The sequence below is a fragment of the Phyllostomus discolor genome, chromosome 4, assembly GCF_004126475.2.
Source record: "Phyllostomus discolor isolate MPI-MPIP mPhyDis1 chromosome 4, mPhyDis1.pri.v3, whole genome shotgun sequence".
NCBI lineage: Eukaryota > Metazoa > Chordata > Mammalia > Chiroptera > Phyllostomidae > Phyllostomus > Phyllostomus discolor.
This window is the reverse complement of record NC_040906.2, coordinates 6,472,542-6,492,175: the sequence shown is the minus strand read 5'-3', so window position 1 is coordinate 6,492,175 and position 19,634 is coordinate 6,472,542. Positions and strand designations below refer to the sequence as shown.

General features: G+C 40.0%; 1 protein-coding gene and 1 pseudogene across 1 annotated transcript in view; one reads left to right on the top strand and one right to left on the bottom strand.

The window, feature by feature from the left end:
* Positions 1-4,309: 4,309 nt before the first annotated feature.
* LOC114494725 lies at positions 4,310-17,960 on the bottom strand (annotated as a pseudogene).
* LOC118500400 (nuclear body protein SP140-like protein) overlaps positions 10,713-19,634 on the top strand; it is a 31,960-nt gene continuing 23,038 nt past the window's right edge. The window contains exon 1 of the mRNA XM_036025008.1: positions 10,713-10,724. The gene's annotated coding sequence lies outside the window, so the exon portion shown is untranslated. The remainder of the gene's footprint in view (positions 10,725-19,634) is intronic.

Here is a 19,634-nt window from a genome sequence, read left to right as displayed (position 1 = left end):
TAGTGATTCTCTGAGTTCTTCACTGAGAGGACTGATGGCCATTTATTCAAGTATCCATGTACCAGAACCACCCCCCCCCAAAAAAAAGAAAAGAAGAGAAAAAAACAAATATAACGAACTATTAAGTTTTGTTGATACAGTATCTGAACTGATCCTAATACCTACAGACCCAAAGCACCATCATGACCCCTGTTAGAGCAGAATGTATGGAGGTAAGGTAATGCTCATCTACGGTGAGTCCACTCAATCTGTGGAGCTACTCAGCAGTCATTTCCCAAGATCCCAAATGTATAACCAGGACTCACATAGTTGTTAACCAAACTGGTTCTTTAACCTACCATTCATAAACCCACAAAATAGCAATGGCTATTTCAGGAAAGGTCAAGCCGAAGACCTGAAACTAATGTTTCCTACGGTAAAAATAGTAATTTGAAAGCAATATCATATTCTTGGAGAAGGAGGGAAAGACAGATTAGTGCCACTTGCAAATATTTAAATATGCATGAGCAGTAACCCATCCCTATTACATCTTCATTTATTCAGTAGATTGGCTTCTAGAAAAGCTAGGTGATTCATGTCTATTAGATGACTAATAGAAACTTAAGCAGGTGTGGGGCTTATGGCAACCAGCACTTAGACCTTGAAGGGCCACATTCCTGTGTGTAGTGGTATCTGAGCAGATATCCCAGCTAGCAGCTCTCCTCTTCTGCAGAGCTGAGCCAGTGGGTCCCATATGGCCAGGAAACTTAGTTGACAGTTCTACCTGATTTGTGTCCCCAGTCAGGTAATAGCAGCTATGGAGCCCATTCTACTATCCCACCCAAGTGGTAAAGCAACTTTCCAACTCTGCTCACCTTTTGAAAGTAGTTCTCAGTCCTGACCATTCAGTAAATTTGGCCAGGGAACTCAGAAGCCTAATGGACAAGGCTATTATACTGATGAGCCATGGAACCCAGTGTATAGCTCTGTCCAACAGCAGAGCCCAGCCTATTGGCCTGCCCAATTGTCAAAACAACCTGTGGCCTCACTGATACAGCAGCCTAGCCAGTGAGTTCACTCACTCATAAAGCCTAGTTTAAGCTCCACCCAATGAAGGAGCCTGGTTAATCTGGCCCAACAATAGAGTCATTCGCCCCACCAACTGCAGGATATAGCTGGAGACCCATCCCAAATTCAGTGTGGCCAAACCATGCTGAACAGCAGAGCACAGCAAGCAGCCTAACTGATTGTGTAGCCAACCCACGGCCCTTCTTAATTCAGGGAACAGGCTTCTGCTGTGCCTTATAACAGACCACAGCATGGGGTCAGATCTGACAGTGAAGTCCTCCATGTTGCCCCTCCTAAACATGGAGCACAGCCTATGTTAAAATCAGGCTAAGGAGCATAGCTTGAAACTTCACCGAAACAGGAGCTGTTGCAAGGTCCACCCTGTAGCATTGCCCAATCATGGAGTCTAACCAGTGGCTCCATCATGGTAGTCTCACCAGACAACAGGTGATTTCAAAGTCAAGCAAGTGAGCCACTCTGAATGCAGTGCACACCTAGCAGCACTACTCAGTCAGGGAGCCCAACCAACCATAAAACTCAACCAGCATCTACCCCTCAATCTCAGAGTATGGAAGTGGCCTTGGCCAATGGAGATGTTCATAATATGCCTCACCTGCACATAAACACTACTAGCTCTTCCATCTAGTGCTCGAGCTGACTGATGAAGGTCTTTCCCTGCTGAAGTGAAGCTATAAATTCTGGAAGAAAAGAGTGCTTACTCAAATATGCTGATACCAACACATGGAATCAAGAATTATGAAGAACCAGCCCTAGCTGGTGTGGCTCATTGGATTGAGTGCTGGACTGCAAACAAAACGGTAATGGGTTTGATTCCAAGTCAGGGCACATGCCTGGGTTGTGGGCCAGGTCCCCAGTAGGGGGTGCTCAAGAGGCAACCACACTTGGATGTTTCTCTCCCTCTCTTTCTCCTTCCCTTCTCTAAAAAATAAATAAAACCTTTAAAAAAGAATTATAAAGAATCAGGCAGACATGAAACCACCTAAGGAAACTAATAAATTCTAATAACTGTTACTATAAAAATAAAGATCTATAAACTGTCTAACAAAAAAGTTCAGGATTATCCTCTTAGAGAATTTAAGTGAACTACAAGAACACACAGACAACTAAATTAAATGAGGAAACCATACATGAACAAAAATAGAAGTTCAACAAAGAAAAGGAAGCTATCAAAAGGTCAAACAGGCCCTGGCTGGTGTAGCTCAGTGGATTGAGCACGGGCTGCGAACCAAAGTGTCACAGGTTCAATTCCCAGTCAGGGTACATGCCTGGGTTGCAGGCCATGACCCCCAGCAACTGCACATTGATGTTTCTCTTTCTCTTTCTCCCTCCCTTCCCTCTCTAAAAATAAAGAAATAAAATCTTAAAAAAAGTCAAATAGACATGCTAGAACTAAAGAAGACAATAGCTGTACTGAGGAATTTTCAATAGAGAGCTTCAACAATAGTCAATCAAGTAGAAGAAAAAAATCAGTGAACTAAAGTACAAGTATTTGAAATTATCCAGACAGAGGAACAAAGGAAGAATGAAAACGAGTGAAGGATGCCCACAGGATTTAGGAGACATTGTCAAGAAAAATATATAAGATCATGGTACTCCTAGAAGGTGAAAAGAAAAAGAAAAGGACAGAAAGTCTATCTAAAGCAATGATGATTGAAAACTTCCAAATTTGGGGAGAGAAATGAACGTTCATATTTGTAAAGCTTGAAGGACTCAATAGGTTAAATCTGAATAGGGCTACATTGACATACTTTATAAGTAAATTGTCAAAATACGAGGACAAACAGAATTTTGAAAGCAGCAAGAGAAAAGTGACTTGTCATATACAATGGAGCCCCCATTAGACTACCAACAAATTGCTGAACAGATAGTTTTGCAGGTCAAGAAAAAGTGGGATGGTATATTCAAAATATTGAAATAAAAAAGCCTGTTAACCAAGATTAGTGTCCAGCAAAGCAGTCCTTCAGAAATAAAGAAAAAATAGACTTTCCCAAACAAACAAAAGCAGAGGGAGTTCATCACCCTAGAACTGCCTTTTAAAAAATGCTAAAGGATGTTCTTCAAGCTAAAATAAGGAGCATGTAATTAACATTGTAAAAACATAACCTGAACTCTCAGCTACATACAGTTGGGTGCTCTTTCTCCTGTTGTTACATGCACAAGGAATTTAGAGTAAGAAGGAGACAGAGGGAAGACTGAGCCCAAATCTCTTGGAAAAAGATGGCTGCATATAAATTCTTGAAACAAAATGCAGATTCAATGACCATAACTCAATCTTCTCCTTTAACAATAACAACAACAACAATACATGTACGAGGTCTGTCTAGAAACTATCCAGCCATATAATATGAAAAGTAGAGACACTTATTGAAGATATAAGATACAAGAAACATTGTACGTAGGACAATGATGCCTCAGTCCCCTTCAAAGTAGGCACCCTGGGACCTCACAAGGTTCATCCAATTGCCATCAGCTGCTCTGTCGTATTTCCTTAATCTAATTGATGGTCAGAAATATCTTCCCTTTCAAAGGTGATTTTAGTGTTGGGAAAACCAGAAGTCACAGGGCACCACATTTGGGCTGTAGGGGGACTGAGTCACCTGGGTGGTTTGATGTTTCTCCAAAAAATTCTGCACAAGACATGATGCATGAGGGGGCACATTGCTGTGATGAAGCTGCCAATCACCAGTGTCCATAGCTGTGGCCTTCTGAATCATCTGAATAGTTTCCAAGGAGGAATGTTCAAGCTTAATACAAAATTTGATGCAGATTCATTGATCTACTCGCTCGGTCATTTTGAATGCGACAGCCACACAGTACACATGCTCACTGAATGATGTCTACTGTCCCCACTGACTAGTACAGTAAAGCCATCATTGTTCACACATGTGCATTCCAGTCCACTCCCCTTGGCTGCCAGGTTGCATTGATGCCGTGCAAACCATTCTCGTTTTAGTAACAACGGCTGGATTTTACCTGGACAGACCTTATATGTATTATATATTCTTAAGCTTTTTGGCAACAACTTATATGTTTCATATGTGTAGATGGTTTGTAAGTATTAATTCCAGCAGAAATTCTGTGGTAATCCATGTTTTCTTCTCCAGGCATATCATTTGCTGATTATTTTGCTTGTGAAAGAAGACTACTCTAAACAGGTGTGTGTTTGTGCTTCTGTGAACACAGAAGTACAAAGTGTATCTCATCTGGTTTGTGTCTCCTAACAAACATGTGCCTCTGATGCTCAACACAGCAGCATCCCTTCTTCTTGATGGGCAGGGGGTTGGAGGCACTGGACCCAACAGGATCTCCAGAAGCCAGAAGAGGGCTGGACCTGGGAGTGGCGGGGGTGCGTGGTCTGCTGCTTACAGGCCAGCACAGAGAGTTCTGCTTCTGATCTGCAGGAGTGAGTCCCCAACAAGTCATAGTTTTGAAGAAAACAGCTAGAAACTCTGGGCAATATTTAGAGAACAATGCTTTAGTCTTCAGGAAAGTGAACAAAGACAGGGTAACTCTGCAGGGAATTAAAATCTCACAAGCAGCCAAAATGAGATGCTTCCAGTACACTTCTTTGGGAGAAAAGAAAGAACAGAGGTGGAGAGTAGGTAGACCCTTCCCCTGTATCTTAAATGTAATTGGGTGAGAACTCTTAGGCGCAGCTGGGGGAAGTCGGACTCAGGGAACAAACGCAGAAACCATCGCTGTAAGAATGGTGTTTCTCCAGCCCTGTGTCTGAACACAGAGACCTAACTGTTCCTCTGCACCCTCTAAGAAAGCTGGAGCAGCGAGGACAGGGCAATTCACAGAATTTTTTGTTGTTTTTGCACAAACAAAGGGAATCCTGAGGACTGGAGTCCTCTTGGAGGTCCCCTCCCCTGGCCTCCAGGTCCTGAGGGTCCCTCCTTGAACTCCGTTTCTTTTGCCACAGGTCCTGATGGCTACGAACTACCCTGGATCTGCAGGAGGAAGGAGACAGCACTCGAAAAGTTACTTTCACTTTTATTTCCCCCATCCGGTTGGAGCGCTCCCTGGCTGAGTGAACTCACAGAATTCCTGCTTAGGGTTGGACAGCCACGCTGAAACCAGGCTGGGGGCTCAGAAAGGATCAGAGGACCTGGCAGGGCCCACGGCAGGACAATGGCCAGTGGGGGCAGTGATCTCAGCACCAGGTCAGTCTTTATCTACCTTCCTCTAACTTCCTCTCTGGCAGCACTGCTGCTTTAGTGCCTGTCGTTAGACACTCCTGCTGTACACGTACACTCACGTGCAGTGTAGTGGGATGCAGGAATACGTAGTGAGGAAATCGGATCTTCAAACTTCAGAAGGACAGCCGCTGCTGTGAGCATAGCTGCCACAGCCCACAGGACTCTCACCTTACACCTACTGCTCTGCTGTGGAGCCATCTCGAGTGGGTTGTACTTCCTGAGGTTTTGGGGCAGCGATTTGTTCTTCTCTCATGACCTCTGTGCTCTCTAGTTCCTCTAGGCCCCTTCTACCTTCACCTAGATTGATTCAAAGACAGTACTTTAGAAAATATCAAATTCAGGGTAAACCTCTGACTTTTCAAATCTGGTTGCCTTGGTCTCCTACTTGACCTGGGGATGGGTCAGCACAGGGCCTACTCTGGTCTCCGGCTGGGGGTCTGGTTCTTCCTCCACGGATCTTGATCTAAGGAAGTCAAAGGAAGAGGGAGGACCAAAATGCCAAAGATCGGTGCAGGCTGAGTGTTTCATTTGTACTTTGATTTTCTGCTCTGGATGGATTCTACCTCTGACAAAGAAAAAGCTAGAAATTCTACCTTTAGTAATGGGCCAGAAATAACATCATTGATATGTTTCATTGTTTGATTTTTTAATACAAAATACATTATACATTGTTGGTCATAAAATTGTAAATGGCAGGGGTGTATGCAGAGGGAAGCAGTCCTGTTCAGCACCCATCCCGTGTAGCTTCCCTCTGGGCCTGCTGAGTGTTGCGGGCACAGCCTTTTATGTCTCTCCTGTGCATTTGCACACATGACTTGTTTTCCTAAATGTGTAATTTCTGTCTTATTTTTTAATGGATGAGATTATATTGTATATATCATTCTGGGTTTTACATTTTCAAAATTTTAATATTAAAATATTTAGAGGCACCTTTTCACATTAATAAACCTGTGGGTCCACCATCATTCTTATTAAAGCTGCGTACTACTCCATGGAATCAATACACCATAATTTTAAAATTTGTTCCATTTAAATAATTTATATCATTTTTAATTGTTTAGTGTTACCAACAAATTGCAATAATAACAATATATTTATCATTAATATAACATATATTTACATAACAAAATATCATATATTTCTTTATGTTTTTGCATATATACAAGTATTTGTCTTGTGTTAAAAGCCAGAAGTTATATTTATTGAGGCAAATGGTCCTAATATTTAATTGTGTATAGATTCTACCAAATTGCCTTCTTAGTGGCTGAACCGCTATATTCTCTTTTCTGTAAGTGACTGTTCAGGTCCATTTTCTTTGGGATTTTATGTCATGGTTTTTGTTTGTTTGTTTGTTTTTTGTTAATAGACTGAATTCTTTGTATATCAGATACATTACCCCTTAGACCTATGTACTGAAAATATTTTTCTATATTCTTTTAATATCTTACTATATTTCTAACATTTGAACCCATTGTCTTCCCCACAAACTTTCTTTTTTATACTTCTCTTTGCTTGACTCAGGTATTTCTTCTGTCATATAAATTTTTAAATTTCATTATCCAGGTTCAATTGGATTACAAATTGCAAGTGTACCACCCTTTTACAATAATTTCAGAAGGATTGATATTTTAAAATTGCTATGTTTTCCTAATTGGAGGCACCTTCTCATCTCCGTTTATTTAGATCTTGTTTAATTTTCTTCAGTAAAACATTATAGCTTCTTTTATATAGGTTCAGAACTTTTAGATGTTTATAAATATATGAGTGTGTTTGAGCATCATTTTAATGCTCTTTTCAATGTACATTGTTGCAAATACAATTTGTTAATTTTCTGTACCTTTTAACAATTCATGCTTCTTGGAAAATTCTTTTTCTAGTCAGGGAATTTAGTTAGGTCTGTATTGTTTCTCCATCTATATTCTTATATCATATAATATTGTATCTTATTTTAGTGTTTTTACCATTGAGCTCTTTTTCCTGTCCTAATGCGTTAGCTAATATTATATATATATATATAGTGTGTGTGTGTGTGTGTGCGCACGCGTGCACGCATGTGTGTTTGTGTGTATGGTAGTAATGGTATCACTGTTCTTTATTTATTTATATTTTAAAATATATTTTATTAATTATGCTATTACAGTTGTCCCATTCCCCCCACTTTATTCCCTTCTACCCTGCACACCCCCTTCCACCCACATTCCCCCCATCCCTTAGTTCATGTCCATGGGTTGTACATATAAGTTCTTTGGTTTCTACATTCCCTATACTATTTTTATCCTCTCCTTATTTCCTACCTACCATTTATGATTCTTGTTCTCTGTAACTTTCCCCCCATTTCCCCCCTTCCCTTCCCCACTCATAACCCTCCATGTCATCTCCATTTCTGTGATTCTGTTCCTATTCTAGTTGTTTGCTTAGGTTTTTTTTTTTTTTTTTTAGGTTTGGCTGTTGATAGTTGCAAGTTTGTTGCCATTTTACTGTTCATAGTTTTGATCATCTTCTTTTTCTTAGATAAGTCATATAACATTTAACATTTCATATAATAAGGGCTTGGTGATGATGAACTCCTTTAACTTGACCTTATCTGGGAAGCACTTTATCTGCCCTCCCATTCTAAATGAGAGCTTTGTTGGGTAAAGTAAGCTTGGATGTAGGTCCTTACCTTTCATGACTTTGAGTACTTCCTTCCAACCCCTTCTTGTTTGCAAGGTTTCTTTTGAGAAATCAGCTGATAGTCTTACGGTAACTCCTTTATAGGCAACTGTCTCCTTTTCTTTTGCTGCTTTTACAATTCTCTCATTATCTTTAACCTTGGGTAATGTAATTATGATGTGCCTTGGTGTGTGCTTCCTTGGGTGCAACTTGTTTGGGACTCTAAGTTTCCTGGACTTCCTGAAAGTCTATTTCCTTTGCCAGATTGGGGAAATTCTCCTTCATTATTTTTTTCAAATAAGTTTTCAATTTCTTGCTCTTCCTGTTCTCCTTCTGGCACCCCTATGATTCAGATGCTGGAACATTTAAAGTTGTCCTGGGGGTTCCTAAGCCTCTCCTCATTTTTTGAATTCTTGTTTCTTCATTCTGTTCTAGTTGACTTTTTATTTCTTCCTTCTGGTCCAAGCTGTTGATTTGAGTCCTGGTTTCCTTCCTGTCACTGTTGGTTCCTTGTACATTTTCCTTTATTTCACTTTTCATAGCCTTCACTTTTCCCCTCTATTTTGCAACCATGCTCAACCAATTCTGTGAGCATCCTGATTACCAGTGTTTTGAATTGTGCATCTGAGAAGTTGGCTATCTCTTCTTTGCTTAGTTGTATTTTTTCTGTAGCTTTGATCTGTTCTTTCATTTGGGCCTTTTTTTTTTTTTTTTTTTTTTTGGTCTGGGCATGTGTGTGATGTAGTAAGGGGTGGAGCTTTAGGTATTTGCCAAGGTAGGGCAACTCACATCCCTGCATTGTGGTGCTGTCTATGTGGAAGGGGTCTCAGAGAGAACAGTGCTGCTTGCTCAGCTGCTGGCTGACTTCCAGTCACTTCCTCCTGTATCCTGAAGCAAATTGGGTCCTTCTGGAGCTGATTCCTGGGTGGGTGGGTTTGTGTACATTCTAGGACCCTGTTTTGTTTGTTTATTCATTTATTTTGTTTTATTTTATTTAACCTATGAATGATATCAGACAGTATCTGTTTTTCTCTGTCTGACTTAATTCACCTAGTATAATACACTTTAGGTCCACCCATGTTTTCACAAATGGCAAACTTTCATTCTTTTTTATTGCTGAATAATAATCCCTTGTATATGCATGTATTATTATATGCTCATATGTCACATCTTCTTTATCCATTTCTCTATGGATGGACATCTAGGTTGCTTCCATATCTCAGCTGTTACTAATAATGCTGCAATGAACATAGGAGTAACATATATCTTTTCATCGAGTGTTATTTTCTTTAGATAAATGTCAAGAAGTGGAATCACTGAATCATATGGCAGCTGTATTTTTAATTTTTTGAGGAGTCTCCATACTGCTTTTCATAGTCATTGCACTAATTTAAAATTCCACTAACAGATTATAAGAGTTCCCTTTCCTCTGTACCCTGGCCAGGATTTGCATACATGTTGATTTATTGATGATAGCCATTCTAACAAGTGTGAGGTGATATCTCCCTGTGGTTTGAATTTAAATTTCTTTTATGATTAATGATGTTGAGCCCCTTTTCTTGTCTGTTGCCCATTTGTATGTCCTCTTTGGAGAGATAGCTTTTTAAACATTCTTTGCCCATTTATAAGTTGGATTGTTTGTTTCTTTGGTGTTAACTCATATGAGTTCTTGATATACTTTAAATATTAATCCTTTATCAGACGTATCATTTGCAAATGTCTTCTTTCATTCAGTAGGTGTCTTTTCATTTTGTTAATGATTTCTGTCTCTCTGAAAAAACTGTTTAGTTTGATGTAGTCTCATTTCTTTATTTTTTTCTTTCCCTTGCTTGAAGAAATATATGCAAAAAGATGTTGCTAAGAGTGATGTTAAAAGGTTTACTGCCTATATTTTCTTCTACAAATTTTATGGTTTCTAGTCTGAGAGTTAAGTCTTTAATGTATTTTGAGTTTATTTTTGTATATGGTATAAAAGTGGTAAAATTTCAATTTTTATATGTGTATCTATCCAATTTTGCCAACACCACTTATTAAATAGACTCTTTTTACCCATTGTATATCTTTGACTCCTTTGGCTTAGATTAATTAGCCATGTAAGTGAGGATTTATTTCTGGGCACTCTATTCTATTCCATTCATTTTTGTATCTGTTCATTGCCAGTCCTATACTGTTTTGATTATTATAGCTTTGTAGTATAGTTTGATATCAGGGCCTGTGATACTTCTTACTTTGTTCCTTCTTCAGATTTATTTTGGCTTTTTAGGGTCTTTGGACTGCCATATAAATTTTAGGATTAGTTCTAATTTTTAGAAGAATGTATTTTAATAGAGATTGCACTGAATCTGTATATTACTTCAGGTAGTAAGAACATTTTAACAATATTAATCCTCCCAATTTATGAACATGGTATATTTTTTCATTTATTTGTATCATCAGCATCTTTCATCATGACTTATAATTTTCAGAATAAAGGTATTTGACCTCTTTGGTTAGATTTATCTCCATGTATTTTATTTATTTATTTTTTTAACAAGGATTGGGGTTCACTTTATTTTTTAAAAGCTTCAGAAGTTATCCTATTATAAATGGACATGACTAAATAGGTAGGAAGCAGATTCCCCATTGTGAGTGCTCTTGATGGCTTCTGCAGGGATTATGGAGATGTAGATCACCTGTATTTGGGAGCAATGCTTCATCTTCATTCTCCTGAGGTATGAATGCTGAGGAGGAATCTCCTGAGGAGAATGCTTCATTCTCCTGAGGTATGGTATTGGTGACCACTACTGCTTCGAAGCATGCATTGTTAATGCGAGAGATGGGCCAGAAAAGATTCTGTGAGTCAAGATAGCATAAACTCTGGTGGCTTCAGCTGAAAGAAGTTTGTCGGCTGCATGGCAGATTGAGCCACAAGTGTCAGCCATGTCATCCACTAGAACGGCCACTCGATCCTTCACGTCTCCCACCAGCACCATGTGGTCCACTTCATTGGCTTTCTTCTGTGCTTTGTGAGTCAAGGCAAAGTCAACATTCAACCAGTCTGCAATAGAAGTAACTCTCTTAGCGCCCCAAGAATCAGCTGAGGCAATAATGCAGTTCTTCTACTCAGATATGTTCTCTGTCCACTTTAGGACTGCTGGCTTGCATATAAATTGTCCACAGGGATATCAAAAAAGCCCTGAATTTGAGAAGCACGAAGGGCCATGGTGATAATATGATCCTGCACCTGCTATAAAGAGCATATTTGCAACAAGCTTGGCTGAGATTGGAGCCTGGATCTTATCATTCTTATTCTGCCGGGCATAAGGAAAGCACTGGATGACTGCAGTAACCTGGCTACCTGAAGCAACTTACAGACATTAATAATGATCAGAAGCTCCATTAGATTGTTGTTAATATGCCACAGCCACTCTGAACAATATAGACATCCTCTCCATGTACCCTTTCACCAATTTCTTTTTTTTAAAGGTTTTATTTATTTATTTTTAGAGAGGGAAGGAAGGGAGAAAGAGAGAGAGAGAGAGAGAGACATCAATGTGCGGTTGCTGGGGACCGTGGCCTGCAACCCAGGCATGTGCCCTGACTGTGAATCGAACCTATGATGCTTTCACCAATTTCAACACAGGTCTCCTGGTTGCTGAATTTCTTAGTCTCCACCTTGCCTAGCTCCAGGCCCAGGCGATCAGCAAATTTTCTGGGACAAGTCCTGATGGGAGCTGCCACTCAAGATTTTGATATTTGGCATCTTGGCCAACTACCCTACGCACTCTTTGCTCAGTGATAACTGCTGCTGCCAAGATCCCAACCAAAGTCAGCCCAAAGACTCAGTACCAACCACTGTGCTTAGCTACTCTGCCATCTTATGTTCCCAGCTGGCACGTGGCTCTTCTTTTATTCTTTTTGATGTAGTTGTAAAGGGGCTATTTTTTAATCTCTTCTTATGATCATTTGTTATAGAAACACACCAGATTTCTGTGTATTGACTTCATATCCTTCAACTGCATTGACATCATTTATTAGTTCTAATAGTTTTTTGGTAGTGTTTTTAGAGTTTTCTAATATAATATTTGTCATGTGCCAATAACAAAAGTTTTACTTCTTCCTTTGCCATTATGTCTTTTATTCTTTTGATGTTTCTCATTGCTGTGGCAAGAACTTCCAATACTATGTCAAATAGAAGTTTTTAATAAAAAATATTACAGATATGTTTAGAAGAAGATGTGTTCACAATGTCTTTGATTTGAAGAGTCTGGACATTTTCAATCATCTGTATGTCTTGCTGATCATCCAGGCTTCCTTCTATTATGTATTTGTTGATTGCACCAATGCCATTTGTCCTCATCTCTAGTCAAGACCACTGTTTCTAAACATGTTGGTTCTTCACATTCTATCCTTCATATATAAAGGGTTAAGCCCACCACAAGCATCTCAAATCTCGATGACCATTTTATCATGGTATCCTTTCTCCCTAGGATGTCTGCAGAAGACCAGAGACTTATGTGTGAGATTGCATTAGAACTCTTCAAGAAACATAAAGTTGATTTTTCACATGCCATAACAACAATATTTCCTTTCTTTGAGAAGCTTCGTGACTGTGGATTGATCACCAATGAAAAGTATGAAGTAAGTGAGGTTTATTATGTCAATCTGGTAGAGCAGCCCCAAATTAGACATGTTTTGATTTAGGATCAAATGTCAGGGCCCCACTAGGGAAGTGAGGAGTCTGCTATGAGTGGGGGCCTTCTCAAGGACTTCTCTGAGTGTTTCTGTAATGTAAAAAGGGAGAAGAGAGGCAGGTATCCCTAGAGACAGTCTTCTTTCTGAATGAAGGAACGGAGATCCATGGTCCCCCTAGTGTCGAAGTGAATAATGCTGGAGATAGGCTGGATCTGAAGCCTGTGGGCTCCACAGATGTACAATATAATGCCTTGTAGGAGTTATATATACAATCTAAAATAACTAGTAATTCAAAGTAATTTTATTGAATGGCTGAATAAATTTAATGAATTGATTTAATGGACTAATTTACACAGCATTTCATTTCAATGAACATTAATTTAAATACTTAGATTTGAGAACATTAAAATCCACAGGAAGCTGATGTCTTGTTAGCACAAATTTGAAAGTAGATGCTTGTTATTCTCTCTTCAACAGTTTTAAGCTTTCTTTTGGTATTGATGGAATCTTGGAATTTAGGTTAATTTTAGCAAAAGATGTAGGTGGAGATACAGAGATGCCAGTCTTCTTTTTCCCCATGAATAGGCTTAATTCATAGCAAAGTTCACAGGAAGGGAAAATCACCACCTGGCTTCCCTGATCCCTTGCAGGCCAATTCATTGCTGCAGAAGGGACAGGGCTATCTAGTCAATGGAACATCAGCCCATCACCTGCTAAGTTGATTGTTAAAACATTTGGCCAGGTTCTGAAAGGGCTACACATCGTCTAACTTTGAACCCATTCTTGTTCTTCAAAATTGTTCCTCCTTCCATGTAATGTAAATGAGAGTGAGGAGATGAGATTCACAAATGGGTATTTTTATGAGGAAAAGTTTACTTATTTCACTTAGTAGCCATACACACATAGAGAGATTCTAAAACTGAACATGAGAAAATACCTATGTAGGGAAATTGTAACACATTAGAAATGATATCACTTCTTAGGGCTCTTCTGTAACTTGGAATTCTTTACTTATATATTTCCCCATTCACTGTTTTTTAAGGAGTCTAGAAAATCTTGCAAAAAGGAGGTACCTGTACTGAAGTTGGTGTATGATGTTTTCAGTGAACTGGACGAGAAATATCACCTGTCACTTCTGCATATCTTGTTCAGCAAGGCCATCATGAACAGCTACCCAGATTTAAAAGACATTCACGCAGGATTCAGAAATGGTAATTAGGTTTATAGTCTACCTTTTGCTGTCCAATTTATTTTTGGCCAATATATACTGAGCATCTACCATGTATCACACATGAGGCTGGTCAGTGACAATATAGCATTTAAGAAAACAGACCTATCATGAGACTTCTCAGAATTTTTGGTCTAATGAGTCCAGCAAAACACACATGTGGAGGTCTGCTTAACTAGGTATTGATTTAAACTCCCAGAACAATCAGATTCCCAGTTGCATCAGATTTACTTGGAAGAACAAATGCCAAGAAGCACTGCATCTGAGTAAGGCACCGTCAGTTGCTGCTCTTTTTGCAGGTGCCACACAGCAATCCACCAAGTTGACCACTACCCATCTTAAGTGACCACTTAGTTGGGCGTGCAGGATCCACCTGGCTTAGCAGCGCCATAACCAAGGGACTCGATGTCTCATGTAACGACTCTGTAGTTATTACTTTCAGGGACCCCATGAGGGACAACTGAGTTATAAGAGTCACCGTACTGGAGGAAGACCTGCTATAATTTATAGTTTACATGGAGTCCTGCTGAGTCCAGTCATGGATCATTTTTCACCCTAAACCCAGCATTGACCTGATAATACAGAAAAGAGAGACCACCTTCATCAGGTGTCTTGAGTAATGAGCAGGAAAATTAACCCAGGTCAAATTTTCCCTTAAGCAAGAATAATGGTTGTATTAGCTCTTTCTCCACTCAGGGTGAGACAAGCATTAATCAAAACATCTCAAAGTCAATTGTTCTGCCAGAAACTGTGTTTGATACTTCGCCAAAGTGATTGATTCACCACTTTTTTCCTGAGACTCACGGTTTACAATTTTTCATTGTAGCCTGAATCTGTGGTTGAAACTGTACCTCCAATAATTTTTGGGTGGTTGTCTCTGGTTATATTTTATTCCTCCAATGCTTTTGTTTTTCTGGAAAAATATCACAACCATCTGGTATGAACCAGGATCTCCAAATACCAATGGAGAATTCACAGGAGAAAGAATTATGTGAACTGAGGAGAGTAGATGATCCGGGGTACAGTATAGAGTGTGAAAGCATCCCTAGTATCTGCAAAACAAGGAGAAATTAGATTTCTCTCAATTGGAGAGTGAGAAGCAGATTGTGGGAATCGATTCAAAGGGGATAAATTTGAAAAAGATTTTGTAAGGTTAGACATCTGAGCTAAGGAATTTGCAGTTTACTTGTTACACATTAAAGAGATACTATAGCCTTATAGGTTATAAGTATAGGTTTATTGCTCCAGAAGATTGACTTGCCATCAGAGCTGGGAAGAATGGACCCACATCTTTCCTAGACTCCTTCTGCCTCAATGCCCTACAGATACCAACCCTGAATTTCTTGGATTGTTTCTTTCCTGTTACTTTTCTGGGTCCCCTACATGCAGGGAATTTTTGCCTGGTGAACTGGGCATTGCTTTCTGGGAGCCTCCTGGGCCATGGTCCATTGTTTGCTGGGGCTCTTAGGACATCCTCTAGTGCCACAATATTCACTCACTTCTGGCAGCTTCAAAGGGTGTCCTTCCTTTGTCCAGGGATCTGGGTCCCCTGGAGGTCTTTCTAGTTCTCCCTGTGTCCTCTGATGTGTCTTTGGGAAGCGATCGTCCTCCCAATCCAATAAACTCTACTCTTATCTTGTACAGCCTTTTAGTTAAAAATTTATGTGCTTTTTAAAAATACATGCAATCACTTATAAGGTATTGGTCCTTCTCTCAATGAAAAGCTGTTTTTTCCTTACAGTTTCAGTAGTCAGAGAACATATTTCACTGCCATTTTTACTTGATATATGCTTTTCCAGCCCTCTTTAATTAAAAAAAATAATAAGAAGCTCGTGGTATTTCCAGAGTGCTTTATCCTGACACTGGAGGGGCTCCTTTCTGTGTTGGAAATGTAAAGGTTCCCTTGTTCAGGATTCTCATTTATGTCCCAGGGATATTGCCAAAACTGACCTGGAGGGCATTGCTTTCTGAGTGATCAGAAGGCTAAAAATTCCTAAATGGGCAAATTGTTTAAATTTTATTTTATTAATTACAATATTACACTGGTCCCAATTTTTCCCCCTTTGTCTCCATCCCCACAGCATCCCAACTTCTGTAGGCAATCCTCCCACTCCCATTCTTGTCCATAGGTCAAGTGTATAGTTCTTTGGCTACTCAATTTCCTATTCTGTTCTTTACATCTCCATGGCTATTTGGTGACTACAAATGTGTACTTCTTAATCCCCTCACCTCTTCACCATTCCCCACAACTCCCTCCCATCTGGTAACCATCAAAACTTTCTACATATCCATGGTTCTGTCTCTGTCCTTCTTGTTCACTTAATTTGTGTTTTAGATTCAGTTGTTGATAAATATGTATTTATTGTATTTTATCATTCATAGTTTTGATCTTCCTTTTCTTAAATAAGTCCCTTTAACATTTCATATAGTAATGGTTGGGTGATGATGGACTTCTAGAGTTCTTTTTTGTCTGAGAAGCTCTTTATCTTCCCTTTGATTTTAAATCATAACTTTGATGGGTAGAGCAATCTTGGCTGTAGGTCCCTGCTTTTCATGACTTTGAATATTTCTTGCCAGTCCCTTGTAGCCTGCAAAGTTTCTTTTGAGAAATCAGCTGACAGTCTTGTGGCAACAACCCCTGTAGGTAACCAACTGCTTTTCTTTTGCTGCTTTTAAGATTTCCTCTTTAATCTTTGGCATTTTAAATATGATGTGACTTCGAGTGAGCCTCTTTGCACCCATCTTGTTTCGGACTATCTGTGCTTCCTGGTGTTGCGTGTCTATATCCTTCACCAAATTAGGGAAGTTTTTTTTTCATTGTTTTGTCAAATATACTTCAAATTTCTTGCTCTTTCTCTTCTCCTTCTGGCACCCCTATGATGCAAATGTTGGAACACCTCAAGTAGTCTCAGAGGCTCCTTACGCTATCCTTATTTTTTTGGATTGTTTTTTTGTCTTGTACTTTGATTGTTTGTTTTTTGCTTCCTTATTTTCCAAATCACTGATTTGATATTCAGCTTCATCCACTTTACTGTTGTTTCCCTGTAAATTGTTCTTTAGTTCGATAAGTGTATCCTTTATTTCTGACTGAATATTTTTTATGCTGTTCAGGTCCTCACTAAGTTCCTTGAGCATTGTTATAACCAGTGTTTTGAATTCTGCATCTGATAGATTGCTTATCTCCATTTGTTTAGTTCCTTTTCTGGAGTTTTGATATGCTCTTTCACTTGGGCCATGTTTCTTTGTCTCCTCATTTTGGAAGCCTCCCTGTGTTTGTTTCTATGTATTAGTTAGAACTGCTATTGACTCCCAATCTTTGTAGCACGGCCTAATGTAGTAGGTGTCCTGTAGGTTCCAGTGGTGCAGCCTCCCTTATCACCTATGTTGGGTATTTAGGTGTAAGACTACATAGGTTGAGTAGAGCCTTCTCTTGTAGTTGACCTTTGATTGCTGTTGGCAGGCCAATGGGAGAGTTTTACCTAGGCCATTCAGCTGCAAGGACTGGCCATGACCATTAACCACCAACCTCTGCCCTCTGTGGAAGATTAGCTGTGCAAATATAACATGGAGGTGTTCCGATGTGGTCTGTAGCTGTCCACTAGGTACACAGGTTGGGGGATTCCTGGATTGTGCAGGCCAAGGTCAGCCACCACCTATGGTCTTCTTGGGGCCACCCTGCAGGACCTACAAAGCAATCTGAGATGGCTGCTACTTGTGCTTGGCTTAGAGATTCTGGGGAAGACAAGTTATGAAAGCAGGCTGGCTGCTGACAGTACCAGGCCTGGGGCCACTTAACCAGAGGCATGGAAGCTAGCAGCTTGCTGAGGCCAGCTGTTGCTTGTTGGAGAGGATTTAGGAAGTTGTGAAGCATAAACCAAGACCAGCCATTTATATGGAAAAGCCATTGTTAACAGCTTGGTTGGGCCCATAAGTTGGGTATAGCAGTGCCTCAGGATATTACCAGGATGGAGCCAGGCTGTTGGAATCTCAGATATGGCACCCACCTGCTGGCTCTGTGGCTTTGTGGGGGAGATTTAGAAAATTAACAATGACTTCTGCCTGCCTTTCTGCCTGGGAAATAGCTCCCAGAGTCTCCTAGCTCACCTTGATGCCAGACACTTCAGCTCCTTCCTCATGCCACTAGTGCCTTTCAACTTGCTACCCTAGTGTTGGAGCTCACAGGCAGTGACTATGAATAAGTCCATGTACAGATTCATTAAGAGGTACTGCTAGGGAATCCAGCATTTTCTTTCACCAACTTAATTCCCTCTGGTTTTTGCAGCAAGAAGTTATGGGGACTTATCTTCCTGGCACTGAAACACTAGGCTTAGGGCCTGATGTGGGGCTGGTACCCTTTGCTCCACAGATATCCCTCCCAAATTTTTATGCATAACACATGGGTGTGAATCCAGCCTATTCCACATCTCCACATCTCCATACCTCCTACCAATATGGATGGCTATTGTTTCTTTTGTTTTGGAGTTGTCAGGCTTTCATTCAACTTGTTTTAGGACAGTTCTGAGTGATAGTTGTTTTATAGTAATTTTGGCGTAGTTGTGTCAGGAGGTAAGCCTCATGTACCTAGACCTCCATCTTGACTGGAAATCTTTAAATGTGCAAATATGATGTGATATCCTCAGGCTGTGATAGAGATGCCTAATTTCTTTTCTCTCTCTCTTTAGAGATCCAAAAGAAAATTTGTCACCAAGAAAGTGATGAAGGAAAGAGTGCAGAGAACCCTAATATCCAACTAAAGCTTGGACAAGGTGAATTAAACCAAATAAAAACCCATTTTCATCTCTAAGAGGAAAGGAGAAAGGCAGGTGGGCCCTGAGTCCTGAGAAGATTTGGGGACTCAGGGGAGAACTCCTGAGGAGGCTAGAGAAGGCAGGAAGGGGTGTTCATATGGGAGTCTGACCAGAAGCTGATCCTTGAGTGGTGATTCTGACATGACACCGTTGGCCCAATAACCAAGACAAAGGTTAGGAACCCAGTGTGTTAGTAAACTGGACTTAAAGACAATGCTGACCTGAAAGTAACTGGGATTTACAAGTAGGAAAAGATCAGTGTGAAGTTGTGAAAGGTTAGAGTCTATGAGTCCAAGGTCAGTTGCAAAGATTAGACCTTTAATGATGACAGACTAAGGAACTGATTAACGGTCAGAGATGTTGTTTAAGAGCAGAAACATTAAAGGACATAGGCAGTCATATAAGGAAAGAAGACAGGAAGTGGTAAGATGTGAAGGAGGGGATGGTTGTATTTGGAAGAAAAGGGAGGGGGAAAAGTAGGAGAAAAGGATAAAGGACACAATAAGCAACCATATTATTAGGAACTCACTTATTGAACATTTACTCTGGTAGTTGTGGTTAGTGCTCACAGACACCCTTGGTTGGTGGTAACACTATCTGATCATTTGCAGAAAAAGAAAGGGAAATCTAAAGAGTCCATGTATACAGTTGGCTTGGGTCAAATAGGGAGGATTAACACAGGCATTGTGAACCCAGAGTCCATGTTCTAAACCCTGTACATGCCCAGATAGTCTCATGGAAAGGACAGAAACTTGAGACAAAAATAGAGAAATATATGCAGAAAGAAAGATACAGAAAGAAGAGTACCAAGAGTTGGAGGAAGTGATGGAAAATCAGACACTGAATCCCAATGAAAAGGCCAGTAAAGCAGAATGAGCAGATGTGCAGATGGAGGGTGTGTGTGAAAGAAGTGGACAAGTCAGGTAAGGCCTCCTGTCAGGGGCAGCACTGGGGACAAAAGCACATCCCTGTGGCCATAGGTGACAATAAAAGCCATCACTA